The sequence below is a fragment of the Nerophis ophidion genome, linkage group LG11, assembly GCF_033978795.1.
Source record: "Nerophis ophidion isolate RoL-2023_Sa linkage group LG11, RoL_Noph_v1.0, whole genome shotgun sequence".
Taxonomy (NCBI): Eukaryota; Metazoa; Chordata; class Actinopteri; order Syngnathiformes; family Syngnathidae; genus Nerophis; species Nerophis ophidion.
In genome coordinates, this window is record NC_084621.1 from 13,635,001 (window position 1) to 13,644,081 (window position 9,081).

A 9,081-nucleotide genomic window follows, 5' to 3' on the forward strand; every position below is an offset into this window, starting at 1 on the left:
CAGAGTGGATCCAACATAATAGTGAGAGTCCAGTCCATAGTGGATCTAACATAATAGTGAGAGAGTCCAGTCCATAGAGGATCTAACATTTTAAGATGAGACTTAAATGCTTCTACTGAGGTAGCATCTCGAACTGTTACCGGGAGGGCATTCCAGAGTACTGGAGCCCCAACAGAAAACGCTCTATAGCCCGCAGACCTTTTTTGGGCTCTGGGAATCACTAATAAGCCGGCGTTCTTTGAAAGCAGATTTCTTGCCGGGACATATGGTGCAATACAGTCGGCAAGATAGGATGGAGCTAGACCGTGTAGTATTTTATACCTAAGTAGTAAAACTTTAAATTCACATCTTAAGTGCACAGGAAGCCAGTGCAGGTATATATGTATATATATAGATGAATAAAGGTATATACAGTACAGGCATAATACGATCAAACTTTTTTGTTCTTGTCAAAAGTCTAGCAGCCGCATTTTGTACCAACTGTAATCTTTTAATGCTAGACATGGGGAAACCCCAAAATAATACGTTACAGTAATGCAGACGATACGTAACGAAGGCATAAACAATTATCTCAGCGTCACTAGTGGACAAAATGGAACCAATTTTAGCGATGTCCAAAGATTTACACCCTTAAATGTTCAAATGAAACACGAACATGGTATATTTGCTGAGTTATTGTCAAAATGTGCCTCGAAAATCACATTAAATCCACTTTCATTTTGCGCACGCTTATTTTTCCCCCAAAAATTGTCGCTGCAAAGGTTTTTAGTTTGTTTTTTAAACGAAAACATGTGAATCCCATAGGCACCATAAACTCTTAATAATGTTTAGACAAAAGTGTATATTATATATACTATTATATAGTATTTATATAGGTGTGTGTGTGTGTGTGATGGACAGATGTGTATTTTGGGTATATGCATTTGTGTATGTATGTGATTATGTGTGTATGTATATATATATATGTATGTATATATATATGTGTATGTATATATGTATATATATGGATATATATATATATAAATTGTATGTATGTGTATATATGTGTGTGTACATATGTATATATGTAAGTGTGTGTGAATTTAAATGTATTATATATAGATAATATATAGCATCCATGCAACCACTGAACTGAATTATATTATATATATTATTGTATTATATATTGTAAATACATATTGTATATGTATAGGGGCGGGACCTAATCCGCCTTCCGCCCGATTGCAGCTGAGATAGGCGCCAGCGCCCCCCGTGACCCCAAAAGGGAATAAGCGGTAGGAAATGGATGGATATATGTATAAGGGTGGGACCTAATAAGTTTACTTCTTCCCACTCCCTTTTGAGCCAATCTTGACATCTACAAAAGATTAGTCACATGTAATGTTTTCAATGTAGGTGTAAAAATAATGTATTGATATATTTGTTTTGTATTTTATGTCATTCTCTTGTTTTGCTTGCATGGCTCAAAATAAACCATTCATTCATTCATTCATTCATTCATTCATTCAATCTCGCATGTACCTTGACATGTGCAACTCTGCATAGCTGGGAGGTGAGGGCGATGTCAAGGTCCCACAGATGTCATCTTTCAGAAAGAAAGGTTGGGGCAAGAGAAGTTTCATTAGTTGCAGAAGACGAGGAGGTCAGAGGAGACAGGAAGCAGCTGCAAACAATCCCGGACGCCTCCGCTTGATGACTTTCAGATGATTGGGAGCGGGAGAGGGGCTGAAGTCCTCGACTGCATCCTCGAGACGGTTACATAATACGTGGTGACCGTGAAGTGCACATCACTACTAGTTACTCTCAGCTTAGGACGTATGAAATAGTGGGACGTTTGGGTTGTCATGGCGGACAGCAGCTGTTAAACATGATCAGATTTTAAAAGAGTCCAATCAGCAACATGTCTTTGGAAATTAGTTCAAGATGCCATCACATTTACGTCTCCAACTGGGTAGTTGTGAGACCAGACTACCCTTCACTATTATTATTATTACATGCATTTCAATTCAATCAATCAATCAATGTTTACTTATATAGCCCTAAATCACTAGTGTCTCAAAGGGCTGCACAAACCACTACGACATCCTCGGTAGGCCCACATAAGGGCAAGGAAAACTCACACCCAGTGGGACGTCGGTGACAATGATGACTATGAGAACCATGGAGAGGAGGAAAGCAATGGATGTCGAGCGGGTCTAACATGATACTGTGAAAGTTCAATCCATAATGGATCCAACACAGTCGCGAGAGTCCAGTCCAAAGCGGATCCAACACAGCAGCGAGAGTCCCGTTCACAGCCGAGGTTGGGTCGCGGGGGCAGCAGCCTAAGCATTGGAAGCCCAGACTTTCCTCTCTCCAGCCACTTCGTCTAGCTCTTCCCGGGGGATCCTGAGGCGTTCCCAGGCCAGCCGGGAGACATAGTCTTCCCAACGTGTCCTGGGTCTTCCCCGTGGCCTCCTACCAGTCAGACGTGCCCTAAACATCTCCCTAGGGAGGCGTTCGGGTGGCATCCTGACCAGATGCCCGAACCACCTCATATGGCTCCTCTCCATGTGGAGGAGCAGCGGCTTTACTTTGAGCTCCTCACCCTATCTCTATCGGCAGAGAAAACTCATTAAGGCCGCTTGTACCCGTGATCTTGTCCTTTCGGTCAAGACCCAAAGCTCATGATTATAGATGAGGATGGAAATTGAGAGCTTTGCCTTCCGGCTCAGCTGCTTCTTCACCACAACGGATCGATACAACGTCCACATTACTGAAGACGCCGCACCGATCCGCCTGTCGATCTCACAATCCACTCGTCCCTCACTCGTGAACAAGACTCCTAGGTACTCGAACTCCTCCACTTGGGGCAGGGTCTCTTCCCCAGCCCGGAGATGGCACTCCACCCTTTTCTGGGTGAACCATTCTCATCCCGGTCGCTTCACACTCGGCTGCGAACCGGTCCGGCGAGAGCTGAAGATCCTGGCCAGATGAAGCCATCAGGACCACATCATCCGCAAAAAGTAGAGACCTAATCCTGCAGCCACCAAACCAGATCCCCTCAACACCTTACCTGCGCCTAGAAATTCTGTCCATAAATGTTAGGACCGAATTGTCACCAATTCTGTTAATTTCTATCATTTTTATTTTTTTTGCACATGTCATTAATATGTCGCGGCCTGAAGTGATATTGTTATTATAAGCTCTGACGCAGACAGACTATTGTAGCGGTGCATTGATAGCAGTGAGCTAATGCTAGCTTATAAGTAGACACCAGGCCGCCATCTTGGAGTGGTGATCCGCTCCACCCAGTGCAATTTATATGGCAGGAGCAATGAACTGTCAGCGCATTTAAAGGCCTACTGAAGCCCACTACTAGCCACCACGCAGTTTATATATCAATGATGAAATATTAACATTGCAACACATGCCAATACGGCCGCTTTAGTTTACTAAATTGCAATTTTAAATTTCCCGCAAAGTGTCGTGTTGAAAATATCGCGGTATGACGTCGCGTGCGTTGGACGTCTCGGGTTGTAGCGGAAATTATTTTCCAGCCCGATCCAAGCTATAAGTAGTCTGCTTTAATCGCAGAATTACACAGTATTCTAGACGTCTTTGTTGCTGAATCTTTTGCAATTTGTTCAATTAATAATGGAGAGGTCAAAGAAGAAAGATGTAGGTGGGAAGCTTTTAGCCTTTAGCCACACAAACACAGCCGGTGTTACCTTGTTTAAAATTCCCAAAAGGTGAAGCTTTGCTATGGATGAGAGCGGTCAAGCGAACATGGATCCCGACTACATGTCAACCGGCAGTTTTTGGTGAGAATATTGTGGTAATGAGTCGGCTCTTACCGGAGACATCAGCGGAGATTCCGACTTCTCTCAGAGACTCTGGCCGTCAACACACCCGTGGCCAAACCCCCCCCCCCCCGACTTTAAGGTACTATTTAACTCACTAAAACACTAGCAACACAATAGGCAGATAAGGGATTTCCCAGAATTATCCTAGTAAATGTGTCTAATAACATCAAAATCACTCCCACTGCAATCGCCTTTTTTTTCTGTTCTATCAATCAATCAATCAATGTTTATTTATATAGCCCCAAATCACAAATGTCTCAAAGGACTGTACAAATCATTACGACTACAACATCCTCGGAAGAAGCCACAAAAGGGCAAGGAAAACTCACACCCAGTGGGCAGGGAGAATTCACATCCAGTGGGACGCCAGTGACAATGCTGACTATGAGAAACCTTGGAGAGGACCTCAGATGTGGGCAACCCCCACCCCTCTAGGGGACCGAAAGCAATGAATGTCGAGCGGGTCTAACATGATGCTGTGAAAGTTCAATCCATAGTGGCTCCAACAGAGCCGCGAGAGTTCAGTTCAAGCGGATCCAAGACAGCAGCGAGAGTCCCGTCCACAGGAAACCATCTCAAGCGGAGGCGGATCAGCAGCGTAGAGATGTCCCCAACCGATACACAGGCGAGCGGTCCATCCTGGATCTTGACTCTGGACAGCCAGTACTTCATCCATGGTCATCGGACCGGACCCCCTCCACAAGGGAGGGCACATAGGAGAAAGAAAAGAAGCGGCAGATCAACTGGTCTAAAAAGGAGGTCTATTTAAAGGCTAGAGTATACAGATGAGTTTTAAGGTGAGACTTAAATGCTTCTACTGAGGTAGCATCTCGAACTGTTACCGGGAGAGCATTCCAGAGTACTGGAGCCCGAACGGAAAACGTGTGGGCAACCCCCCCCTCTCTAGGGGACCGAAAGCACAGTCTTTTCTAGTCCTTCACTCTAAGATTCCTCATCCACGGATCTTTTATCCTTGCTCAAATTAAAGGGGAAATTGTTGCTTTCGCCGTTCGAATCGCTCTCGCTGCTGGTGGCCATGATTGTAAACAACGTTCAGATGTGAGGAGCTCCACAAGCCGTGACGTCACGCGCACATCGTCTGCTACTTCCGGTACAGGTAAGGCTTTTTAATTAGCAACCAAAAGTTGCAAACTTTATCGTGGATGTTCTTTACTAAATCATTTCAGCAAAAATATGGCAATATCGCGAAATGATCAAGTATGACACATAGAATGGACCTGCTATCCCCGTTTAAATAAGAACATCTCATTTCATCCATCCATCCATCCATCCATCCATCCATCATCTTCCGCTTATCCGAGGTCGGGTCGCGGGGGAAACAGCCTAAGCAGGGAAACCCAGACTTCCCTCTCCCCAGCCACTTCGTCTAGCTCTTCCCGGGGGATCCCGAGGCGTTCCCAGGCCAGCCGGGAGACATAGTCTTCCCAACGTGTCCTGGGTCTTCCCCGTGGCCTCCTACCGGTTGGACGTGCCCTAAACACCTCCCTAGGGAGGCGTTCGGGTGGCATCCTGACCAGATGCCCGAACCACCTCATCTGGCTCCTCTCGATGTGAAGGAGCAGCGGCTTTACTTTGAGTTCCTCCCGGATGGCAGAGCTTCTCACCCTATCTCTAAGGGAGAGACCCACCACACGGCGGAGGAAACTCATTTCGGCCGCTTGTACCCGTGATCTTATCCTTTCGGTCATGACCCAAAGCTCATGACCATAGGTGAGGATGGGAACGTAGATCGACCGGTAAATTGAGAGCTTTGCCTTCCGGCTCAGCTCCTTCTTCACCACAACGGACCGGTGCAACGTCCGCATTACTGAAGACGCCGCACCGATCCGCCTGTCGATCTCACGATCCACTCTTCCCTCACTCGTGAACAAGACTCCTAGGTACTTGAACTCCTCCACTTGGGGCAGGGTCTCCTCCCCAACCCGGAGATGGCACTCCACCCTTTTCCGGGCGAGAACCATGGACTCGGACTTGGAGGTGCTGATTCTCATTCCGGTCGCTTCACACTCGGCTGCGAACCGATCCAGCGAGAGCTGAAGATCCCGGTCAGATGAAGCCATCAGGACCACATCATCTGCAAAAGCAGAGACCTAATCCTGCGGTTACCAAACCGGAACCCCTCAACGCCTTGACTGCGCCTAGAAATTCTGTCCATAAAAGTTATGAACAGAATCGGTGACAAAGGACAGCCTTGGCGGAGTCCAACCCTCACTGGAAATGTGTTCGACTTACTGCCGGCAATGCGGACCAAGCTCTGGCACTGATCGTACAGGGAACGGACCGCCACAATAAGACAGTCCGATACCCCATACTCTCTGAGCACTCCCCACAGGACTTCCCGAGGGACACGGTCGAATGCCTTCTCCAAGTCCACAAAGCACATGTAGACTGGTTGGGCAAACTCCCATGCACCCTCAAGAACCCTGCCGAGAGTATAGAGCTGGTCCACAGTTCCACGACCAGGACGAAAACCACACTGTTCCTCCTGAATCCGAGGTTCGACTATCCGACGTAGCCTCCTCTCCAGTACACCTGAATAAACCTTACCGGGAAGGCTGAGGAGTGTGATCCCACGATAGTTGGAACACACCCTCCGGTCCCCCTTCTTAAAGAGAGGAACCACCACCCCGGTCTGCCAATCCAGAGGTACCGCCCCCGATGTCCACGCGATGCTGCAAAGTCTTGTCGACCAAGACAGCCCCACAGCATCCAGAGCCTTAAGGAACTCCGGGCGGATCTCGTCCACCCCTGGGGCCTTGCCACCGAGGAGCTTTTTAACTACCTCGGCGACCTCAGCCCCAGAAATAGGAGAGTCCACCACAGATTCCCCAGGCACTGCTTCCTCATAGGAAGACGTGTTGGTGGGATTGAGGAGGTCTTCGAAGTATTCCTTCCACCTGTCCACAACATCCGCAGTCGAGGTCAGCAGAACACCATCCGCACCATACACGGTGTTGATAGTGCACTGCTTCCCCTTCCTGAGGCGGCGGACGGTGGTCCAGAATCGCTTCGAAGCCGTCCGGAAGTCGTTTTCCATAGCTTCCCCGAACTCTTCCCATGTCCGAGTTTTTGCCTCCGCGACCGCTGAAGCTGCACACCGCTTGGCCTGTCGGTACCTGTCCACTGCCTCCGGAGTCCTATGAGCCAAAAGGACCCGATAGGACTCCTTCTTCAGCTTGACGGCATCCCTCACCGCTGGTGTCCACCAAGGGGTTTTAGGATTGCCGCCCCGACAGGCACCAACTACCTTGCGGCCACAGCTCCGATCTGCCGCCTCGACAATAGAGGTGCGGAACATGGTCCACTCGGACTCAATGTCCAGCACCTCCCTCGTGACATGTTCAAAGTTCTTCCGGAGGTGGGAATTGAAACTTTGTCTGACAGGAGACTCTGCCAGACGTTCCCAGCAGACCCTCACAATGCGTTTGGGCCTCCCAGGTCTGTCCGGCATCCTCCCCCACCATCGCAGCCAACTCACCACCAGGTGGTGATCGGTAGAAAGCTCCGCCCCTCTCTTCACCCGAGTGTCCATAACATGAGGCCGCAAATCCGATGACACAACTACAAAGTCGATCATGGAACTGCGGCCCAGGGTGTCCTGGTGCCAAGTGCACATATGGACACCCTTATGTTTGAACATGGTGTTTGTTATGGACAAACTGTGACGAGCACTAAAGTCCAATAACAAAACACCACTCGGGTTCAGATCCGGGCGGCCATTCTTCCCAATCACGCCTCTCCAGGTTTCACTGTCGTTGCCAACGTGAGCGTTGAAGTCTCCCAGTAGGACAAGGGAATCACCCGGGGGAGCACTTTCCAGTACTCCCTCGAGCGTTCCCAAAAAGGGTGGGTACTCTGAACTGCTGTTTGGTGCATAAGCACAAACAACAGTCAGGACCCGTCCCCCCACCCGAAGGCGGAGGGAGGCTACCCTTTCGTCCACCGGGTTGAACTCCAACGTACAGGCTTTGAGCCGGGGAGAAACAAGAATTGCCACCCCAGCCCGTCGCCTCTCACTGCCGGCAACGCCAGAGTGGAAGAGGGTCCAATCCCTCTCGAGAGAAGTGGTTCCAGAGCCCTTGCTGTGCGTCGAAGTGAGTCCGACTATATCCAGCCGGAATTTCTCGACTTCGCGCACTAGCTCAGGCTCTTTCCCCCCCAGTGACGTGACGTTCCACGTCCCAAGAGCTAGTTTCTGTAGCCGAGGATCGGACCGCCAAGTGGCCTGCCTTCGGCTGTCGCCCAGCTCACAATGCACCCGACCTCTATGGCCCCTGCTATGGGTGGTGAGCCCATTGGAGGGGTGACCCACGTTGCCTCTTCGGGCTGTGCCCGGCCGGGCCCCATGGGAACAGGCCCGGCCACCAGGCGCTCGCCATCGTGCCCCACCTCCGGGCCTGGCTCCAGAAGGGGGCCCCGGTGACCCGCGTCCGGGCGAGGGAAATCTGGGTCCATGATGTTTCTTCTTCATAAAGGTCTTCGAGCTGCTCTTTGTCTGATCCCTCACCTAGAACCTGTTTGCCTTGGGAGACCCTACCAGGGGGCTTTATGCCCCCGGACAACATAGCTCCTAGGATCATTGGGACACGCAAACTCCTCTACCACGATAAGGTTGCAGCTCAGAGAGGAGCATCTCATTTCAGTAGGCCTTTAAGTCCGGGTCCACGTTAATCAATTCATGGTAAAAATAAACATAAACATAAAGCACCTTCCATAAAATGTAAATTAAACATAATTTAGGCTTCAACAGTCATATCCAACAATTACGAGAAGTATATTTTACTGTCAATATCGGCGGCTGAGTTTCAAGTTTTAATGTTTTCTACTGGTGGTGTACCTCTGAATTCTTTCCAAAGAAATAAATGTGCCTCGTCTCGAAAAAGGTTGAAAAACATTGCTGTACCTTCTACTTTCTCTTCGATGGCGTCGAAGTTTCTTCACTTTCATCTTCTTGGTCACCTCGCCAACAAGAAGGTGACGTCACGTCGACTTGGTCTTCCGCCATTTTGTCCTTCAGGCTAGCTTCATGTACACGCTGTTAACTTTAAAAAACGTACTTTTGTTTTCTTTCACACCGTGTTGTAACACTATTGCGTTCCAACAGTAGTTGTGTCTATATTGTCATTGAAATAAAAAATAAATAAAAACGTGAGTTGTCGAAGTGAATTCTGGCGTTAGAGAACCCGGAAGTGCGGTCGGGTTTTGGCGCCCATTC